The sequence below is a fragment of the Amborella trichopoda genome, chromosome 1, assembly GCF_054954075.1.
Source record: "Amborella trichopoda isolate Santa Cruz 75 chromosome 1, AtrichopodaSantaCruz75HAP2 v2.0, whole genome shotgun sequence".
NCBI lineage: Eukaryota > Viridiplantae > Streptophyta > Magnoliopsida > Amborellales > Amborellaceae > Amborella > Amborella trichopoda.
The window spans coordinates 50,315,703-50,340,315 of NC_142336.1; positions in this window are offsets into that span (position 1 = coordinate 50,315,703).

The following is a 24,613-nucleotide window of genomic DNA, read 5'->3' on the forward strand; positions in this document are numbered from 1 at the left end:
GTAGATCCAATTTAATTACACTAAAACTACCTAAATCCCATCTCAACTTGAAGTAGAGCTTAAGAGCTTTCCAACGGTCCAAGAATCACCTGAATCAAACCTACGGATAAAAATATATAACAAATAACAATTTAGTCCCCGTGAGACCCAACTGTTGGGCAGCGGGCCGGGCTGTAATGGGCTCGACAGGCCTAGACGCAGGCTGATGATGCAGTAAACATGTTTTTTTTAATTAGATAAGGCTAAAACTTCAAGATAAATACAAAACATTCCAATAAAAACTCCAAAAAATTTAGGAAAACTCACAAATTGAATCTTATAAATACCCCCTCTCCCTAACCCAAAAGGAGAGAGAAAAATAGACCAAAAAACCTTAGAAATTCTTGAAATTAGAAAAATTACCCAAAAATACCAAATATAGGAAAAACCCTCAGAGAATTCCTAAAAATTTAGGAAAAATCCCCAAAAATCTCAAAAAATTAGAGAAAATTTCAGAATTCATATTCAATCTTTGGATATCACAAAGCCCTGAGAAAACCAAGGAAATTCTCCTCTAGACCCCCAAAAGACAGACAGTTTTAGAAAAATCTCTAGATTAAAAGCCTTAGAGAAGATAGACACTCTAGCCTCCTGAAGTCCTAACCCCCAAGACTGAGAAAACCTAGATCTAAGATACAAAAACCCTAGATTAAAACTAGAATTAGGGCACAACAGCCCTAGATATAACCCCTTACACCAAATATCTGCTGGTCAACATTCGAATCAGAAAGGCAAAGAGGACCGGTTCTGATACGAGCGAGCCCTCAAAGGCTTGGGAATCTAGGGCCATCCGGCCCAGTTTGGTATTATTTCTTTTTCTCTCTTTCTTCTTATTTTTACTGTTTTGCTTCTTTTATTTATTTTTGATCTATTAACTTGTCTTAAAAATCATATTTTAATGTTCTGGATCATGCTGGCTTTGCCACAAATCTGAGAGTAGATCTGCTCATTTTCGAGAAAATTTGACCTCAGAACTGAATTCGATCTGTCCCACTTTTTCTACCACTTTATTTACATCTTTTTAATTAGTTTAAGGCGTTAAAATTCGTGGGATCTTCATCGAAGGATCTGTCAGATTTTCATCGTAAACAGTTTGGCACCTACTGTGGTGCTATTTCGAGCTTGATCCAAGCTTCAAAATACAATTTTTATTCATTGTTTTCAGTCACAAAAGGTCCCAAAAGTTGGCTGTGACCCGAATCTAGGGTTTTGGTCAATGTCGCCCAAATTCAAAGGTCTCAGAACCCTCTGCAACTTTGTGGATCTGTTCTAGGGACTCTTTTGTGATTTTAGAAAAAAAAATTAGATCAAAATAAAATTTTTAAAAATACAAAAAAAATAATTTTCAGTTTAAAAATATTTTTAAAAATACAAAAAAAATTCAGATCAAAATTTTTACTTTATTTTAATTTATTTCATGATAAATAGTTCTATTTCATGATAAATATTTTTATTTCCTGTTTCTTCCAAGTTTAAAGTAGTAATATTTCATTAATATTAACAAGATAAAAATATAAAAAAATAAATTTTTGGGCCGCACCAGCCTTGTCGCTCACCCTGCAAGGGTGACACCACTATTGCCACCTGGGCGAGCCAGCCATGTCGCCCAAGTGCAAGTGTCCCAGAAAAATTTTGGGACCTCACAGAACTATTCCAGGGACTTTTGGCTCCCTGTTGACCAATTTTTGACCTAAAAATAAAATTTTAAAAAATATAAAACAAAAATTTTGCTTCAAATATATTTATTTTATTTTTCCCCTTTTGATTTTATTTTAGTTTATTAATTTTGACTGAAATCAAATTTTTCCTACTTTCACCATGCTTATTTTAACTGTGTTTCATCAAAATTAAAAAGATAAATATATATATATATATATATATATATATATATACATTAGGGTTGCTTACCCCTCCAAACCTAGACCCACTTTTGGTTCGAGCCGAGACTCGTGCATCATCTAGTCTAGATCTTAGTCTAGGTTCTAGCATAGGTCTAAGCTTAAGAGTTGCCTCTAGAGCTAGACTAGGCTTACCTTAGTTCAGGGTCTTAACCAAAATCCATTGAGTCTAGTAAGTCTAGGTTCCAGTCTAGTCTTAGCCTAGTTCTTAGCTAAGGTTTTTGCCCCTAGTGTCAAGCTAGGTTGGACCTAAGTCGTTGAGTTAGATCTTAGCTAAGTCTAGATTCTAGAACTCAGCCAAAGGCAATCACCATGTCAGTCACTCAAGGTGATCATGATGACTGCTCCACGACCGACTCTAAGCCTAACCTGCCCAAACCTAGGGACCAGTATGCTGCAATCCCTTGGAGTTATCGACAGACCTCAAACGATCCATTATCCAACGCTCAAGTCTTCTATTAGAGGCAACGTCCTAAGCATCCACTCCTAATCATGAGATCTGTATGGCCCAAAAAGCAGTTCCGCCTGAAAAACCTTGAATAGTCAGGGAGTCCGACTAGGCGTCGTCTTACAGGGGATTTTAGGTAACCAAAGTAGAAGTCGAGTGACAGAAGAAATTCATGCAACATCTAAAGCCAATTCCCGTAACTCGAACCAAGATAACTCTGAGGTGCAGCGATCTCAAAACCAAGAACCACCTAGGTCTAGTGGTTAGAACCCAACCTCGAGCCACCATAGGACAACTCATGATGTCCTCAACACTGTACGAAGCAGAGGTGTTGACTCAAACCGACCCTTATGCGAGATAGGCGTCCAAGCTGCCTTTAAAAGTCTAGTTGACCTAGGTTACATTGTTCATGCCCCAGCTTACGGGTTGATCCCAAACCAATTTAGTGGTATAGGTCAACCCTTAGCATAGCCGAGTCAACCGATTCTTCAATCGGTCCCTCTGGTTCATCTGGTCCAACAAACCGTACAATTTCCTCAACCGATAGCAACACCTATGGGTCAGTATGCCCCTCAGGCACTAATGTATCAAACCGCGCTGGTGACTGCGGCTTATCAATCTTATGCCCATGCAGGCCAACACATACCCTAAGTTTCAACTTATCAGTCTACGCTTGGGAACCCACCAACCAGTGGGCCTACTGCCATGCCAAATACTCAACAAAAAGGCACCTTAAAGGCAATGCAGGATATGCTTGTAAGAATGGGCATGCACGAAATTCTACCCCCAAAGGCCTATGTTTATGAGACCCTTGGAGGCATGGAAGACCTTCCCCTGGGATTTGTCGTCCCAGAATTTAGAAACAAGTTCAATGGGAAGAGCGATTCAGAAACTCACGTCAATGCGTACCTCCTCTCTGTTCGAGCTTTGGAAGACATGCCTAACCAACTAAGGGCCATCTTTTTACAAACATTTACTGGTGAGGCCTTGAACTAACATCGGAGAACAATGTCCGCTCAACCACACATCACGCTAGACGAAATGTTCAACATATTCGTCTCTCACTACCGCGGGACCAAGACCTCTCTCCCTGGGCGAACTCAATGCAACAAAACAAAACTCGGGAGAATTCTTCGAAGATTTCATCGGTCGATTCCGCCAGGCGGCAATGCGGGTCATAGAATGTCCACTTACAAATCCAGTTAAGATCTCCATAGTCTTAGAGAATGCTGCTTTCGAGTACATAACCTTCTTCAGCCAATGTCTTATCCCCCACTCTTTCGACTCTATGATCAAGCAGGTGGCGTGACTTGAAAGGGCTAGAGGGACACCCCTCAGCACGAAGCTCGACAACAAGCCGATAACAGCTCCCCAACAAAAGAACAAAAACAAGGGGTATGCTTCCGGTCAGGTTAATGAGATCGTCGTTAACGGATCGGCCCAATGTTCAGCTGCTCAACGTAACAATCAGAATCAAAACCAAATGGGTCAGCCTAGAGCCAACACTCAAAATAATAACCAAAGGCGAGAGGATAATTTCACCTCTCTCAAAGGCCCATTGAAAAAAATGTTGGAATTACTCTTGTCTAAGAATATGGTTCATCTCCCTCCACCATCTGAGCCACCATTTCAAGTCACGGACAAGAGCAGGTGGTGCAAATGACATCAAAACCATGCTCATGATACTCACAACTGCATACATTTGAAACAGATGATTCAAGGGTTAATAAATAGGGGAGGCATCATTGTCGCACCTAGAAATCAACTTGTCGAAGAGCCTAATCAAAAGATGAGTATCTTCACAAATCCTCTCCCTAAAAATATGGTTACAACGATCGAAAAGCCAGGAGCTCAAGACAACTAGAAAGAGAACGTTGTTATTCACATGATTGAGTGTGGAGACGAAGAAGAGGATCCCAGTTAGTTCATATGGGCTTGTGATCATCACTTTCAAGGATCCGAAGAAGATCTTTTGAGCCTCTTAAGAGGAAGCCCTTCATCTCCAAACCTCGACAACCTTCCCAAATAGGACCAATATGACGAAGATGACACACTAGAGATTGATATGGTCAGGACCAATGAAAAAGCGTCATCTTCCAAACAAGGGGCTAACACCCCAAAGTCTCCCATTACTCTTGCTTGGGCTGACCCTATCGAGCTTCAGGCTGGCGAGTTCAACTCCTTAACCCGAAGAGGCTGAGTGCTCAGACCCATTCAATTGATGGCTGATACTCTCGATGAAAGAATGAGAAATACCTCAAAAATCAAACAACCAGTGGGGGTCGTAGATCATGAGCCGAACAAAGAAATTCAAGGATCTGCAATCACCTACGATTTACCAACTCATCTCGAGAAGATCCAGGCTCAAACCTCCATCTTAGAGCTACTCACTAATTCACCAGCACATAGAGCTCAGATCGAGAGGTCTTTGCCAAGCCACACATCCCGAGCAACACACAGCCGGATGAGTTGTGCGAAATGATCAACCAGCTGATGGAACTAACACCAATCGTATTCACAGACGATGACATCCCAGCCATCTTCAACCGATTTCACGTCCAACCTATGCACATCACCGTCTTCATGTAAGAATATGAGATACGAAGAGTGTTTGTTGATAATGGGGCATCCTTAAACATATGCCCTATGAAAACAATGAAGCAGATAGGGAAAAGCTCAGATGACTTCGAGCCGTGTCAACTAACTATCGTTGCATATGATGGAATCAAAAGACAAGTTGAAGGCATACTGCCTCTCACACTGATGATCGGCCCTACCGTCCAAGTGATAAAGTTTTATGTCTTGGACATAAAACTTTCTTTCAACTTGTTGCTAGGAAGACCGTGGCTGCATGAAAACCTCATGGTCACCTCTATACTCCATCACTGCCTCAAATTTCCAACTAAAAATGGCGTCACAAGGTATGTGTTGAACCCCTTCTTTTCTCAATCCTAGTATACATAATGGGAAGCTAGTGGTAAGAGTCGAGCTTGGAGAAATCCCGCTTGCTTCCTTCGAGCAAACCGATTGTGCCACCTTACGCCTAAATGTCGGCGGCCCTATTCCTCAAATTTTGAAAACTTCTACATCGATGGATGACATTATCCAATATCAACATCGATACAGTTTGGATCCCTCGAAGTTTGGCATATGCTCTTCTCCAAAGGCTTCCAACTAAGCCAAGGCTTGGGTAGTCAAGGACAAGGCGTAACGGAGGTAATTTCTGAATCATTCGAAGCCAAAACTGAAAACGGAGATCGAAAAAGTCTCGGGTGTTCTCTCACCTTATTGCAAAGCCAGATGAAGCCTTCAAGCTATTCGGGCTTTGTATCTGGAGGCATTCAAAGCCTCAATCCTCTCAATGCTTGTTCTTCAAAATGGCCTAGGGTGATCCTTGAATTCCCAACGGGCAATAACTCTTCTTCTACATCTCAGCACACACAAGAACTGGGAATTGAAGACCTTTTTACCGACCTGGATTTGAAGGTACGCACAATCGGCTCCAACACAGCCAAATGTGCTCATGCATCGATTTCAACCCAGGAACAAAATTGGTCGATCACTCCCCTATCTCGAGAATCGCTGAAAGCATATCAGCGGCACCTTCAAGTCCCGGTGCCAAAAAACGGATAGGAACAAGGTGGCCATCTAACCACCCTACGCGTCCAGTCCCCAACATTTCTCTCGCGAGTCCCATAAGGGACACCTCTTGTGTTATTTCAAAAACCTTTGAAAAATCAAAACATGATAAAACTGATAATAATAATAATAACTTTTCAAAAATGACGAACACTCAAAATAACCCGATAACGGTGTACAATACCTAAGATGATGAATTGGATGACCAAGACGAAGATCAAGAGAGCCAAGAATCTAAAGAACTCCCTCAACCTGAGAAACTCACTTCCCATGTTGAGCAATTCAAAAAAAGGTTCGATGGTGACCCAACGGCTATCATCTAAGAGATGATCAACATAAACCTAAGAACCTAAGGTTAACCAAGATTGGAACCTCCCTATCTCTTGAGGAGCGGGAAAATATGGTTTTCTTTCTCAAGGAATGTTGCGATGTCTTCGCTTGGTCATACGGTGATATGCTAGAGCTAGATCCCACATTGGTGCAACATCACTTAATATTTAATGAAGGGGCCAAGCCTGTAAGGCAGAAACTCTGACGTCAGAAGACCCACCTTGAGCTCAAAATTAAAGAACAAATCGACAAGCTGCTCAAAGCAAAGTTCATTACTCCCGTCGATTACTCAGAATGGTTGGCTAACATAGTGGTCGTACGCAAGAAAGATGGGAGGATCCGAGTGTGTGTTGACTACAGAGACCTCAATAAGGCATGCTCAAAGGATAATTTTCCGTTACCAAACATAAATGCCTTGGTGACAACACTGCGGGGCACGAGATGTTGTCATTCATGGACGGATTCTCAAATTACAATCAGATCCTCATGGCAGAAGAAGAGCAGACCAAGACTTCGTTCATAACACAATGGGGAACTTACTGCTACAAAGTCATGGCCTTCGGCCTAAAAATGCAGGGGAAACTTATTAGCGGGCAATGACTAGCATCTTCCACGATTTAATGCATGTCGACGACATTCTGGTCAAGTCGAAGACTAGGCCTGATCATCGCACCAACCTGAAAACGATTTTCGAAAGACTTCGGAAACATCAACTCAAACTTAATCCGCAAAAATGCGCCTTTGGCGTTGAATCCGGCAAATTACTAGGTTTTATAGTAAGCAAATTACTAGGCTATATTTTGGACCCATCTAAAATACGAGCCATCACTGAAATGCCCTATTCTCAAAAGATCAGAGAAATTCGTGGGCTGCATGGTCGCATACAAGCCATAAGGCGTTTTACCTCACAACTAGCAGACAAGTGCACGACGTTTAATAAACTACTCAAGAAAGATACCCCATTCATATGGGATAATGAGTGCCAAGAAGCGGTTGATCAAATGAAGGAGTACCTCACTAAACCTCCCGTTATTAGCCCTCCAAGTTCAGATAAACCCATGTTCCTATACATATCAGTGAGAGACAAGACTATGGGGGCAATGTTAGTACAATACGATGACCATGGAAAAGAATAAACAATATACTACATCAGCAAGGCTATGGTGGACTATGAGACAAGATATACGGATGTGGAGAAGCATTGCTCAACGTTTGTGTGGGCCATGTAGAAGTTAAAACACTATGTCTTATCTCATTCAGTCAAGCTCATCTAAAAAATAGACCCACTCAAGTACCTATTGGAAGGACCAGTCTTAAACGGATGTTCGGCGAAGTGGAGAATGCTATTGAGCGAGTTCGAGATCGAATATGTTACTCAAAAATCAATCAAAGGACAAGTTATTACTAACCACTTAGCTGAACACGCACTGCCAGATAACACTCCCAACAACACGGATCTCCCTGAAGAGAACATCTTCACAATTGAGGAATCAATTTGGAAGCTATACTTCGATGGTGCAAGGAATGAATACGGGTCAGGTATAAGAGTCATACTATGCTCACCCAATAAGATTTTAATGCCAACAACCATCAGATTGAATTTCCATGTACTAATAACGTTGCGGATATGAAGCCTTGATAGCCGGGCTCGAGAATGCTGTGGGAATGAAAATACAACAAATACAAGTGATTGGTGACTCCTTACTCATCATAAACTAAGTTCAAGGGATTTGGAAGGTAAAAGAAGAAAAACTCAAGCCCTATCAAGAAAATGTGGGAAAGATGATGTTATATTTCAAGAAAATCACCTTTCAGTATGTAACTAGGGAAAATAATCGGTTCGCTGACACCCTTGCGACCATTGCTTCAATGGTTGATATTCCTCCATAAATCACCATGCTGCCATTCTATATCAGGAACAAACATGATCCTTCCCCACCAAGGATCGATGAAGAAATAGAGCAAGAAAATGAGAACGCTGGGGAAGTGTCTCTCGTGGCTTCAGATGCGCTAGTTAAGGCAAAACCATGGTTCCACGATGTTCTGTCCTTGTTGAAAGATGTGTCATACCATGAAGGAGCCACAAAAAGGGATAAAGAAGCCTTTCAAAGGGTTTCTATGGGATTCTTAGTAAAAGGAGATCTCATGTTCAAAAAGTCCTTCGATGACATCATTCTACGGTGTCTTGATCAGCTAAAAATCGACCAAGTAATGACAGAGTTACACAATGAAGGAGGTCATTCTGGTGCAGCCACCTTAGCTTAGAAAATCAAACGCCAAGGCTATTACTGGACCACCATGGCTGAAGAATGTTGGAAGTTCATAAATAGGTGTCTCAAATGTCAGCTTTATGGATACCTCATCCATGCACCATCCGCACCACTCAACTCAACACCGCATGTATGACCTTTTACAATGTGGGGTCTTGATATCATCACAATGATCTCACCGAATGCCTCAAACGGTCACCGTTTTATATTAACGGCTATAGAGTACTTCACCAAATGGGTAGAGGCCGCATCATTTGTCAAAATTCAGGGACAATATGTTGCTCGTCTCATAAAGAACAATATTGTATTCAGGTTCGGTGTTCCTGAGTCAATCATTACTGATAATAGATCCAATCTCAAAAATGAAAAGGTCTATAAGGTGTGCAAAAATTTTGGGATTACACAAAAATTCTCTACACCTTACTACCCTCAAGGAAATGGACAAGCAGATGCTACAAACAAAGGACTTTTGAGAATTATAGACAGAATAATAGAAAGTGGCAAAGATTGGCACAAAAAGCTAAATGACACATTATGGGCCTACCGGACAATTGAGAAGACTCCTACTGGTATGACCCCGTACTCATTGGTGTATGGTATGGAAGCAGTGTTACTAATTCAAGTTGAGATACCGTCACTCCGAGTGTTTATTCATAAATATTCAGATGAGGAACAAAAGTTCGAAGCACGAATCGCTGCCCTCATTAATTTTGATGAAAGACGACTACGAGCAACACAAAATATTGTTGCTTACTAGCGTAGAATTGAGAGAGTGTACCAAAGTAAAGTTGTTCCTCGACAGTTCAGGGAAGGAGATATGATACTCAAGAAAATCTTCCACACTCCTGCAAACCCACACCCTTTAGGCAAGTTCAAACCTAATTGAGAGGGGTCATTCGTAGTCACTAGAGTGCAAGTAGACAATTCTTACAAGATCAAGAATCAAAAAGGGTGCGAGCTCAACGACCCCATCAATGCGATGTATCTAAGAAAATATTACCTGTAACGTGCTCAAAAGGGCGGTGAAAACCTGAAAAGGTACAAAAAAAAATAAAAAATGGACGCAATGAAAACTTGAAAGGGCATCACAGGTAAATAAAAAAAAAAAAAAAAAAATGGACATGGTGAAAACCTGAAAGGGCATCACAGGTAAAAAACAAAAAAAAAACTCCAAAAAGGAACTTTTGATTCAAAAACACTTAATTACAAACAAGTACTCAGAAGTTCCAACAATATGGCACAAGCAGACCCTGAGGACGAAGACTCCTCCTAAACCTACAGGTTTCCAACAGAAACAACTCAGAAAGATGCAGGAGTGTGATATGAATGGAAAACCGAAGTGACTTCGACGAATCTTGGAAGAGCATCAGGACCTCTCCAAGATGGAATCTCAGCAAGAATCCAGAGAACTCTTCATGGACCCGCGAAGCACAGGATGAAAGCTTTAAAGGTAAAAAGACAACTTCGAGAATTTGAGTTCTCACGATCCCATAAGGAAATCCTTTCATCATCTTTGGGTAAAATATAATAAAGAAAATGACCGCCAAAGGGGTCAAGGTGGCAAAACTGTAAGGCCCTTCCATTTGAAAAGCGTTTTTTCAATCTGATTGTTAAAACCCTCCATTTTCAAAACCTTTTTAGAAATGACTTCGTCCATCACTACAAGAGGTTAAACAGGTTAGTCGACTTGGCCTCGTTCTCTAATCTAACTTCCTACACCTGTTATAAAGGCTTGAAACTAGCCAGGCACTCCATGGTTGTATGAGTATAACTACCAACTACCACATATCGGAGATGGTTGAACCTTGCCAATGACGATATTGGCTAGTCTTGGAGTATTTTTCTCTCGATTGGATCCCCTGAGGCGAAATGAGGTAAGCTCATCCCCGTGTGTGCATATAATGTCCCAAAGTCCAATTCAGAAAAACGTCAAACTCGTGCAACGTAAAAGAGCCGAGACAGGAAAAACATCAAACCCGCGTGACATTAAAGAGCCGAGACAGGAAAGACGTCAAACTCATGCGACGTAAAAGAGTCATGGCAGATACCGTCTATCCCTGTATGATGTGAAAGGTCGAGTGTATTCATGGCACAACCACCCTGTTTCAATGAAAAATGTCAAACTCGTGTGACGTAAAAGAGCCGAGGCAGGTACCGTCTATCCCTATATGACATGAAAGGTCAGGTGTATCTAGGGCACAACCACACTATTCGATAGCAAAACGTCAAACTGGTGCGACGTTAAAGAGCCGAGGCAGGTACCGTCTATCCCCATATGACGTGAAAGGTCGGGTGTATCCAGGGTACAACCACCATATTCGATGGAAAAATCGTCAAACTCGTGTGAGGTAAAAGAGCCGTGGTAAGTACTTTCTAGCCCTGTATGACGCAAAAAGGAGGCACAACCACTCTGTTCGATGGATTCCATCTATCTCGGTATTGACGTAAAAGGGTCGAGTATATGGTCCATCGCTATATGACGCTAAACTACTTAGAGGGATGGTTGCAGGAGTTAAAACTGCTAACTAACCTTATTTTTTGAAATATCATTCTCTTTTCCAAATTTTCACTATATGTCTTGTGTTTTCCAAAAATTTAATTTCTTTGTTAAAATCGTAACCTGTCCTTGCTCCGGGTTCTATTTCAAATCTCCCCCTACTTTCAAATTTTTTTTAAAAACGTCTTAAAAAAACGAAGGAGCTTGGACACTCGTATATGATGATTACCGCGTGCTGCGATTGCCGCGTTGCTGCCTCGTCTCTCACTTTCGATTCGGCCAGACAAGTCTCTTTCTATAGAAAGCCTTTTCCTATAGACAACTTTAGGAAACCTTAAGGAGATCAAAGAAAATGTCAGGGTTAAAAATTCAAACTACAAAGACCCCTGAATTAAGTGGCATGGCTAGAAAATATAACTCGAGTTTCAAGCTTATGTAACTCACCGACATCTCACGCCGAAAAGCCTAGGAGGAAAAATACCCTAGGTGAGTGAACTCGGTGAGCGCAATGACTTGGAGGGATAGTTGGTGTGCCCCTGACCACGTGACCTCAGGAAGAAATTTAAAATGTTTGTTTTATCTTTGACGTTCACCTACCCCTCGAAGGACAGGGAATACCAAAGTGTCTACTTCTTTACCACGCACCTGTCCCTCGAAGGACAGGGAGTGCCAAAGAGGGACAACTGCAGACACCCCATTTTAAATCTGACAAATTCTATGGTTTTCTAAACCATTAGGACCACATTATCCTAGTAGACCTAATTTAATTACCTGTCACACCCCAAGAATTTACAGTACTGTTATTCCTGAGATGTGACAGACAAAACATATATACATCTATTGATAGGACAAATTTACAGTGGCAAGGTCTTACATATTAAGTAAAGAAAGCTAGCACAACAACAGTATCTTCCAAGGTTGATCTTGACTAGCACTCAAAATGAATCCGTAGTTATCCTGAAAAAATGTTTACCATAGTTTGATGAGTTTGGCTACTCAGTAAGTGATCATCATAATCCTAAAAATAATCATGACTGAAAGATATCAATATTTTCCAAAATGAGATCTATTAATAGAAATGCATCAATAGTTTCACTTTCAATAATTGCATAATTAAGTATAGTCCGAGTAATTGAAATGCTTATCACACTTTTAACGACAGTACATAATTCAAAGGATTTCACAAAATACCCTACTAGCGTCCCAAGTAGGTCACCTATATACCCCATCAGCGTCCTGATGGGTCCACTTAATCCCAATCGGCGTCCCAGATAGGTCCACTTAATCCCTGCAGGTCCACTTATACCTCATCGCCGTACCGGATGAGTCCACTTAATCCCTACCGGCGTCCAGATAGGTCCACTTATACCTCACCGGCGAACTGGATGAGTCCACTTGCATACTTAAATTATTTCTAAATCTCTTTAAACATTCGAAAGCAGCAATATCATGTACTCAACATATCACTAAAATCATTAATATGAATTTCACTTAAACCATTAATAACAATCACTCTATATAACATTTCAAAAATACCCAATCAAATATCTTGGGCTCAAATTTAGAAAGGTAGCAGTTTGTAAAGGCATTCTAGCATAATTGCCAATTTAATATGTATAGAAAAACTCTTATAAAAATTCAAGAATACAGAATTATCACAATTTATGGGATGTTAATCTGCAAATAAACATTTCACAACAATACTATAATCAATTGCAAAAATGTCAATTTTTAAATAATACGGCAGTTATTTCCACACGAATTTTACAATGTCTAAATATTCAAAACAGTAGAAAGAAATATCACAATTTTACTAAAAGCAGAAATATCACATTTATTTCTAACAATAAACAAGAAAAATAAATAAATTTATTTTTTCTAATTTACAGCATTCAAATTTCTAACATAGATAAAATATCACAATTTTTATTAAAAAGATTATTTTTCATGATAATGAGGTCCCGTGCGCATAAAATTTATCGCGCCTAAAATTCATGATAATAAGCAGAAATAATTATTTCATTTCATTTTTAAAAAGAATGGATTATTTTTCTAGACAATGAGGTCACTTACACATAAAACTGATAAAATAAAGATCCTAGACGGAAATATCACTATTTATTAAAAATAGACTATTTTTCAGAAAGACGATGTCACTTACCCACAATTATTTGAGAGGGAGCTTCCGTTAAAAAAATTTCGATCCGAGAGAGAAGTTCACTGTGTTTCGATCAGAGAGAGAGATCTCAAAATTTTGTTTTAGGGTGGGAGTGCTCACATCCCCTATTTAAATTCTTATAACGTATTATTATATTATTTTCTTACGCTCTACCTCATACCTGAGGTGTCGCGTTAAAAGCAGACTTTTATCGTACGAAAACCACGTCCGCTAAAGGACGTTGCCAGCTGCAAGCAGTAGGAGGCAAAAGCAGGCAAGCAAAACAGGCAAGCAAAAGTTAAACGAAGTAAAAGTTTTTGAAAATAGTGATGGTCCCCAAGGACCATCATATTCAAACAGAACATCACCTATTTATAAGCATATTTTCTCATTTTTTTTTTTTTCGAAATTTTAGGATTGTTACATTCTTCCCTCCTTAAAGAAATTTAGTCCTCTAAATTTGTGTACCTGATTACTGAAAAAGATAGGGGTATTTTTCTCTGATTTCGTCTTCTCGTTCCCAAGTCGACTCTTCTCTTGAATGGTACTGCCATAATACACGGACTAAAGGAATCTCCTTGTTACGCAACACTTGCACCCTTCTATCCAGTATCAAAATTGGCTGCTCAATGAAGGATAGGTCCTTCCTGATCGGTAAAGGTTCATATTTTAAGATATGGGATGGATCGGGCTGATATTTTCGTAGTGAAGATACATGAAATACATTATGGACATTTGCCAATTCGGGTGGTAAGGCAAGTCTATAAGCGACACCTCCAATTCTTTCCAGGATTTCAAATGGTCCGATGTAACGTAGGCTCAACTTTCCTTTCTTGCCGAATCTCATAATACCCTTTATTGGTGAGATTTTTAGGAAAACTCGATCACCTTCTTCAAATTCAAGATCTCTTCTTCGGTTATCGGCATAACTCTTTTGCCGACACTGAGCTGTCTTGAGCCTTTCACTAATTAATATTATTTTATCTGTGGTTACCTGGACAATTTCGGGCCCCAAAAGCTTTCTTTCACCAACCTCGTCCCAACATATGGGTGACCTGCATTTCCTTCCATACAGGGCTTCATATGGTGCCATCTGAATACTGGCTTGGAAGCTATTATTATAAGCAAACTCAATCAGGGATAAATGGTCATCCCAGCTTCCTGTAAGGTCAATAACACAGGCCCTCAGCATATCTTCCAAGGTTTGGATGGTCCTCTCCGATTGTCCATCAGTTTGGGGGTGAAAGGCAGTACTAAAGGTGAGTCTCGTCCCCATGGCTGACTGTAGTCTAGCCCAAAATTTAGAAGTAAACCGGTATCCCTGTCCGATACAATACTGACAGGAACTCCATGCAACCGCACTATTTCCTTAATGTACAACTGAGCCAGTCGATCCAAAGTGTACGTCGTGCGAATCGGTAGAAGGTGAGCAGCTTTGGTTAACCGGTCCACAATGACCCAAATGCTATCATGTCCTGAATTTGTTCTAGGCAAGCCAGAGACAACATCCATAGAGATGTGCTCCCATTTCCATTTTGGCACCGGTAAAGGCTGCAACAACCCAGCGGGCCTTTGATGTTCAGCTTTTACTTGCTGGCATGTTAGGCATTTAGACACAAATAGTGCTACCTCTTTTTTCATATTATTCCACCAAAAGGTTTTCTTCAGGTCCTGATACATTTTAATACTTCCGGGATGTATTGTATAACGAGAATGATGTGCTTATTCTAAGATAGCTTTCTTTACACTCTCATCATTCGGGACACAAACCCGACTTTTGAATCTTAGCAAATCCTCACTACATATAGAGAATTCATCTCTCTTTCCTTGCTTCACCTCTTCTATAATTGTTATAAGCTGAGGGTCTTTCTTTTGTGCCAATCGAATCTGTTGGATTAGTTGGGGTTCCGCCTTAATATTGGCAATCATACTTACCACACCATTAATGGACGGAGTTGGATGTCAATCCACTATTTCCTCTAACAATCGCATTTCTTGGATCATTAGATGAGCTAAGACTCCTGTAGATTTTCTACTTAGAGCGTCGGCCACAACGTTAGCTTTTCCTGAATGATAATGGATTGTACAATCATAATCTTTTAAGAAATCTATCCATCTTATCTGCCGCATATTTAAATCCTTCTAAGAGAAAATGTATTTCAAACTCTTATGATCCGTGTATATTACGAATTGTTCACCATATAGATAATGCCTCCATATTTTCAAAGCGAATACTATTGCAGCTAGCTCCAAATCATGAATTGGATATTTTTTCTCATATTCTTTCAACTTTCTGGATGCATATGCCACTACTTTCCCATATTGCATTAATACACAGCCCAAACCTTTATGTGAAGCATCACTATAAATCACAAATCCCCCACTCCCCTCAGGAAGAGTTAAAATAGGTGCTGAAGTTAATCGAACTTTTAGTTCTTGAAAACTCTCCTCACATTCACTTGTCCACTCAAATTTGACATTTTTCTGTGTCAATCGAGTCAATGGGATTGCGATTCGAGAAAATTCTTCTACAAATTTTCTGTAATATCCTGCCAATCCCAAAAAGCTTCGAACTTCAGTCACATTACTTGGTTGTTTCCAATTAACAACGGCTTCAACCTTTGAAGGATCAACTGATAGACCTTCTTTTGATATGACATGTCCTAAAAATGTCAATTGTTCAAGCCAAAATTCACATTTACTAAGTTTGACATACAATTTCTTCTCTCTTAATATTTGCAATACCATTCTTACATGCTGCTCATGTTCCTTCTGATTCTTGGAATAAATTAAAATATCATCGATGAATACCACAATAAATTTATCCAAAAAGGGCTTAAAGATCCGATTCATCAAATCCATAAATGCAGCTGGTGCATTGGTTAATCCAAAAGGCATGACTAAAAATTCATAATGGCCATATCTTGTTCTGAAAGCTGTCTTAAGTACATCTTCACTTTTAATCTTAAGCTGATGGTATCCAGATCTAAGATCAATTTTTGAAAACACTTGTGATCCTTGTAATTGATCAAATAAATCATCAATCTTAGGTAATGGATATTTATTTTTCACTGTCACTTGGTTCAACTGTCTATAATCAATACACAATCTCATAGTCCCACCTCTCTTTTTGACAAACAGTACTGGAGCACCCCAAGGTGACACACTGGGCCTGATAAAACCTTTATCTAATAATTCTTCCAATTGTTGTTTCGGTTCTTTAAGTTCTGCAGGAGCCATTCTGTAAGGTGCCTTAGAAATTGGTGCTACCCCTAGCAATAATTCAATGGAGAATTCAATTTCCCTGTCAGGCGGTAATCCTGGTAATTCTTCAGGAAAAACGTCGGGAAATTCTCGGATAACCGGAGTGGTATCCAAATTTATTTCTTCCTTCTTATCTTCTTTGATATAGGCAAGAAAGCCTTGACACCCTTTTCGAAGGAGACGATTAGCTCGAATACAAGAGATTAAATATGATGGGGAGTCTTCTTTGACACCAATGAAGTAAAATACTGGTTGATTCGGAATACTAAAGGTAACAATTTTCTTATAACAATCAATACTTGCATGGTATGCAGAGAGCCAATCCATGCCTAAGATTACATCAAAATCTTGAATTTCCATGAGTATTAAATCAACCAACAGTTCCTTTTCTTCTATCTTTATTACACATGATTTGTATATTATATTGGTGTTAATTGAATCTCCCGTCGGTGTGGCTACCTCTAGAATGTATTCTAATTGTTCTGGTTCTACCTTTAAGTGGCATGCGAAGTGTTGTGACACAAATGAATGAGTAGATCCAGGATCAATCAAAACATGAGCTACTTTTTGGAAGATAGTAAGAGTACCTTGGATCACTGATTTTGAGGCCTGAGCGTCTTGCTTGGTAATCGCAAATACTCTTCCCTTCATCTGAGGCTTCGGAGCTATCTCTCCCTGCTTTGAAAGCTGTTGTGTCTGTAAGCTAGGACATTGTTTAATCTGGTGTTCCAATTTTCCACATTTAAAACAGGCTCCGGTATTCCAATAACAAGGGCTTGATCCATGATTTTTCCCACATTTTCTTCATGGTTCTATTGAGTTTTGAAATGGCGAGGGCCTTGGCTTCTTGTTTGGCCTTTCAAACTGTTGTCGATTAGATGATGTAGGTCTAACATGACTGTTCTGATTTTTCGTCTTTTGGTAATCTTCAAAATCTTTTTCGACAATTTGGGCACGATCCACTATTTCAGCATAAGTTCTTAATTTCAAAACTGATATTCTGCTTCTAATAGCTGGCCTGAGACCCCTTTCAAATTTCTTCACCTTTCTTGCCTCATTATTAATCATATGCGGTGCAAACCTGGCCAATTCAGTAAACTTGGCCTCGTACTGTGCTACTGTCTTATTTTCTTGGCTTAATTCTAGAAATTCCATTTCTTTTTGGTCTCGAATAAAATCTGGGAAATATTTTTCATTGAATGCCTCTAGAAATACTTCCCAAGTCAAGGTTTTATTTTCTTTGACCAATACTCCTTTTGCCATTCGCCACCAGTGTTGTGCCTCACCTTCTAACATAAAAACTGCCAAGGCCACCTTCCTATCATCAGGACATTCCATAACCTCGAATATTTTTTCCAATTGCATAATCCATCCCTCGGCTTCCAGTGGGTTTACAGCACCCTTAAAAGAAGGTGGGTTTAATTTCTTAAATTGTTCGATATTGCTCCCACCATTTCCTGTAACTGACTGCTTGGGTGGATTGTTGTTTTCCATTTGATGTTGCATTAAAGCAACCATATTTTCCAAGGCTTTGTGAATTCCTTCCATATTGGCTTCAGCTATTCTGGATCTTGACTTTATCCCGGTCTGTACACACAATAAATGTGATTTTTAAGTATATTCTTTTTAAATTTCCTAAGGATCTTAAACCTATTGCTCTGATACCATAATTGTCACACCCCAAGAATTTACAGTATTGTTATTCCTGAGATGTGACAGACAAAACATATATACATCTATTGATAGGACAAATTTACAGTGGCGAGGTCTTACATAGTAAGTAAAGAAAGCTAGCACAACAACAGTATCTTCCAAGGTTGATCTTGACTAGCACTCAAAATGAATCCGTAGTTATCCTGAAAAAATGTTTACCATAGTTTGATGAGTTTGGCTACTCAGTAAGTGATCATCATAATCCTAAAAATAATCATGATTGAAAGATATCAATATTTTCCAAAATGAGATCTATTAATAAAAATGCATCAACAGTTTCACTTTCAATAATTGCATAATTAAGTATAGTCCGAGCAATTGAAATGCTTATCACACTTTTAACGACAGTACATAATTCAAAGGATTTCACAAAATACCCTACTGGCGTCCCAAGTAGGTCACCTATATACCCCATCAGCGTCCTGATGGGTCCACTTAATCCCTATCGACGTCCCAGATAAGTCCACTTAATCCCTGCAGGTCCACTTATACCTCACCGGCGTACCGGATGAGTCCACTTAATCCCTACCGGCGTCCCAGATAGGTCCACTTATACCTCACCGGCGAACCGGATGAGTCCACTTGCATACTTAAATTATTTCTAAATCTCTTTAAACATTCGAAAGCAGCAATATCATGTACTCAACATATCACTAAAATCATTAATATGAATTTCACTTAAACCATTAATAACAATCACTCTATATAACATTTCAAAAATAACCAATCAAATATCTTGGGCTCAAATTTAGAAAGGTAACAGTTTGTAAAGGCATTCTAGCATAATTGCCAATTTAATATGTATAGAAAAACTCTTATAAAAATTCAAGAATATAGAATTATTACAATTTATGGGATGTTAATTTGCAAATAAACATTTCACAACAATACTATAATCAATTGCAAAAATGTCAATTTTTAAATAATACGGCAATTATTTGCACACGAATTTTACAATGTCTAAATATTCAAAACAGTAGAAAGAAATATCACAATTTTACTAAAAGCAGAAATATCACATTTATTTCTAACAATAAACAAGAAAAATAAATAAATTTATTTTTTCTAATTTACAGCATTCAAAATTTCTAACATAGATAAAATATCACAATTTTTCTTAAAAAGATTATTTTTCATGATAATGAGGTCACGTGCGCATAAAATTTATCGCGCCTAAAATTCATGATAATAAGCAGAAATAATTATTTCATTTCATTTTTAAAAAGAATGGATTATTTTTCGAGACAATGAGGTCACTTACACATAAAACTGATAAAATAAAGATCCTATACGGAAATATCACTATTTATTAAAAATAGACTATTTTTCAGAAAGACGATGTCACTTACCCACAATTATTTGAGAGGGAGCTTCCGATAAAAAAATTTCGGTTCGAGAGAGAAGTTCACTGTGTTTCGACCAGAGAGAGAGAGATCTCAAAATTTTGTTTTAGGGTGGGAGTGCTCACATCCCCTATTTAAATTCTTATAACGTATTATTATATGATTTTCTTACGCTCTACCTCATACCTGAGGTGTCGCGTTAAAAGCAGACTTTTATCGTATGAAAACCACGTCCGTTAAAGGACGTTGCCAGCTGCAAGCAGCAGGAGGCAAAAGCAGGCAAGCAAAACAGGCAAGCAAAAGTTAAACGAAGTAAAAGTTTTTGAAAATAGTGATGGTCCCCAAGGACCATCATATTCAAACAGAACGTCACCTATTTATAAGCATATTTTTTTTATTTTTTTTTTTTTTTTTTTGAAATTTTAGGATTGTTACATTACCCCAAAACTACCCAAATCATATCTCAACTTGAAGTAGAGCTTAAGAGCTTTCAAACGGTTCAAGAATCTCCTGAATCGGACCTACGAATAAAAAGACATAATAAATGACAATTTAATCCCTATGAGACCCGATTGTTGGACCGTAGGCCGGACTATAACGAGCCCTACGGGCCCAGACATAGGGAAGTGATACAGCCAACGCATCTGATGATGTAGTAAAACTTCAAGATAAATAAATAAAATTCTAAAAAAAACTCCAAAAAATTTAGAAAAAATCACAAATTAAATCTTATAAATATCCATTCGAGGGTTCTAGGGACAGAAGATTTAGTAGAATAATCCATTCGAGGGTTCTAGGGAAAATAGTGATTTCACGAAAAGCACAAGTATGAAACTTTATTCCTCTATTGTTCTCTTGAAATTGGGAAGGCTGAAAAGTATATTTGAGAATCCAGATATCAATTACTAGGGAAGCAAAGGAAAGATGATCCTAGTCTATTTTGAAACATGCCAATTACAGAATCACCTCTGTTATTTAATAGAAAATAAACAAGTTAAAAATACTGAGTAAATAAAAGCACATTGGACTTCATATAGAAATAAGTATTCTTCTGTACACAAAATAAACAACTGACAAGAAAATCTTAAAAGGGCAGAGAAAGATTAAAGGGAGCTACTTCAACTAATCCTTCTGATGACAACAATATCCATTGAAGGACTGAGTTGAAAGCCCTTGCTGCTGTTGCTCCAATGCGTATAAGTGGAAGCTTGGCTCTCCTTGCCAACGACCAAAAAAAAAAAACAAAAATTTCACCATGACAAACAAAAGACATAGATAGAAAACAAGTAACCTATGCATGCTTGCCCGCACACACAGAAAGAGAGAGAGCAAATTCAATCAGAAAGGCTTATCAAAAAGGGCCAGCAAGATGTAACAAAGGCAGATCAGTTATTTGTTGACGATTCTATCAATACCCAAATTTCTCAGTAAAGGCATGAACCAGGCAATGACTGGCACGGGCACAAAAAATGAGGCTATTATGAACCACACCACTTGCAATTTCCCAAAATTTACAGTTAAAAAGAGTTATGAATTTGGCAATTCACGGCAAAGATGAAAAATATGAATTACCCCACGAGCAATAAACACACCTGCAACAACGGGCACAAGGGCTGCATATGTGAGCCATGCCACTCTCTTGACGGTCATGAGCTACGCACAGAGAGCATTAAAAAATGGCCATCTGCCTGGTTAAATGAGACGGGCAAAAACCTTAAGGATATGTTTCCTTCAACTAGTGAACCACAAAACACAACACTTAGAGCTCCAGTTTTGAGGAGTTGAGTCCATGACTTAATGCCCTGAAGAGGAACCATCTTTAGCCAAACTATGCTCAGGTAGTTCAATAATGCACAGGCACCCATATGGCACATTGTGAGGAAGGTTGGGTACCTGAATCCGTAGTTGCTTAGAAGATATTTGTTAAGGAGAACCCCAATGTTGGAGGAGTACCATCAAATGATGAGAGAAGAAATGAAAAGGGCATTCTTTGAAATGGCTTTGGCTTCCCATAGCTCTCAGATCTCCAAAGGACCCAGCAATGGAATGGCATTTGCAGTTGGGTTGTTCGCATTGGGAGTTTTCGCAGAGATGGAGTGGGTTTTGGTCTCTCTCTCAAACTCTGCAGAGAAGATGAGCTTTTGGGTCTCTCTCTACTGGGTTCTCTTCATCGACATCAAGAGTTGATAAATTCAGAGAAAATGCATTTGCGGTTGGGTCTCTCTCTACTGGCTTCTCTTCATCGACATCAAGAGTTGATAAATTCAGAGAAAATGCATTTGCAGTTGGGTCTCTCTCTACTGGGTTCTCTTCATCGACATCAAGAGTTGATAAATTCAGAGAAAATGCATTTGCAGTTGGGTCTCTCTCTACTGGGTTCTCTTCGTCGACATCAAGAGTTGATAAATTCAGAGAAAATGCATTTGCAGTTTGGGTCTCTCTCTACTGGCTTCTCTTCATCGACATCAAGAGTTGATAAATTCAGAGAAAATGCATTTGCAGTTGGGTCTCTCTCTACTGGGTTCTCTTCATCGACATCAAGCGGGCCCTCTCTGCTTCCCTTTTCTCCTGCATTCTCTCTCTCTCTCTCTGGTTTCCTTTTCTCCCACTCTCTTTCTCTAGATTGGAAATGGTGACTCCTTTCTCTCTCTCGTACAGGAGGTTTTCCTTTTCTCAAACTCCCTCTCTCTCTCTCTCTAAATTGGAAATGGTGGCTCCTTTCTCTCTCTTATACGGGTGGTTTTTTTTTTCTCCAACTCTCTCTCTCTCTAGATTGAAAATGGTTACTCCTCTCCTCTTGTACTGACAAAGGTTATCGATTGAGCCCATGCCTTTCTTTTGTGACAACTTATGTAGTCACTTAATCTTAGCCCTTCATTTTAAATCAACGGTTAAAGACATGCAAAGGATAGACGTTATATGCGGTAGGGGAAGCCTTTCCCATTGGGTAAATACAGCAACCATGGTTATAAATATCTTATTTAACCAACTAATATATAATACGGACTTCCCCTTGAATCTCCTCAAACTAATGGATGCAAACAACCGTTATAACGTCTTGTTAACCCAATCAATCCAAAACAAGAGATGGAGTTTGGTGGCCCCAATTGAAGCTCATGGTTTTCTTCTCAGTGATGCATTATTATTTTTTGAAGGGGGCTTTTATATACTACTACGAGACTCGTTATTTTTTGTATAAAAATGTCACAATCATTTTTAGCTATTATATATGAAATTTTACAGGTAAAAATATATCACAATATTTGAAAAATTTTGTTTTGAACTCTTTGTCTAAATAATGACATATTTTCAACCACCCGATTTCAAATCTAATGGCCAATAATGATTGTGACTTCTTTTTTTTTCACAATATCATGAGCTTTTATTGATTGAATGCTTAAAAAGCATCATATTACATGGACAAAATCAAATCATTAGAGATAAGCAATGAAGAAAGAGAAACACCCAATTTAGCAAGATCGTCTGCCTCGCCATTGGCTTCACAGTAGGCGTGAGAGAAGGAAACACGTAGCCCCGGCAAAGCACATAGGTTTTAAATTTCCTACCAATAAACATGGAGAGCTATAAGAAGTTTTTTATTTAGTGTGGACTCTTAACTTTGTATATATAGGATGAAAAAAATTGGTAACACAAACTCTAACAAATTACTGTAATAGAAACTCTATATGGGTTCCATTAGTAGTGTCATGTTTGTAATTCTATTTCCAAAATACATTCTACCACATGACCTCTCTATGTTTAGGTAAACATGGCTTCGCCGCATTTAAAAAAAAAAAAAAAAAAAAAACGGAAGAAGAAGTAAGGTTTACATAGAAGAGATCTTCACCATGACTAGCTAAACGTTATAAATAGGGGGCCTTTCAGTGCATCCTCTTGAGCCTTATTGATTCAAAATTGACAAGTTTATATCTTCTAGAAAATATAGACTATTAATTCCTACGAAGATTAAAAACACAAATTAGTCTAATCGATAGATAAGTCTGTTGAGGTTTTTAATTTCAATCCAAAGGTATATGCATGAGTTGAAGGAAAACCATGAACGATTTCTTATACATTGGCCAGTTCAGGCCGTGATTATTATGTGATATATCCAAATTGTGGTTCAACATTTTTAGGTTTGTTGATAACCAAAATCACAAATCCTAATTTTGTTTTTAAAAAATGAACGATTTCTAATTTTGTTGATAGCTAACATCGCAAATCCTAATATATATATATATATATATATATATATATATATATATAGATAGATAGATAGAGACCTTTACCTTCCTCCCCAAAATTTCCATCCCTATTAGCCCATTAGATTTACCAAAATCCCATGTGCCGATTGAAATTTTGGGACCTTTATCTCCCTAATTATGTTTTTTTTTGTTCTTTTCATAAATTTGACATTTTTATTTTACACAATGCCAAACCCTTCCATTAGTCAACTTCTTTTCTTTTCTCTTTGTTGCCTAAAATCAATCTTACCTCTGTAGACCCCACTATAAATTTAGACATGAAAAGAAATTGCTTTTTTTAAAAATAAATATTATGACCTATTATTGCATCAATAATCAAGTTCTTTATTACAATTGTTAATGGATTATTATTATTTATTTATTCATTTAATTAAAGAAATTTATTAAAATACTTATAAGAGTTGAATTATTTAATAATTAATATTTTTTTGTTATTATTGTTATTATTATAATTATTATTAATTATAACTATTATTATTATTATTATAATCATCATCAATAAAGTTTGTATATCAAGTCACCAAAAAACAATATAGATGACTAATGTATGGGTCTGTCATTTTGTGATCAAATTTATAAAAAGAGCAACAAAAAAACATAATTAAGGGGCTAATAGTCCTAAAGGTTTAAACTTGAAGCACAAGGGATTTTGGTGATCCCAAACGGTTAATAGGGATGAAAATTTTAAGGAAGGGATAGAAGCCATTTTCCCTTTTTTTTTTTTATCGCCACCTTTTTTAGGTAATGAG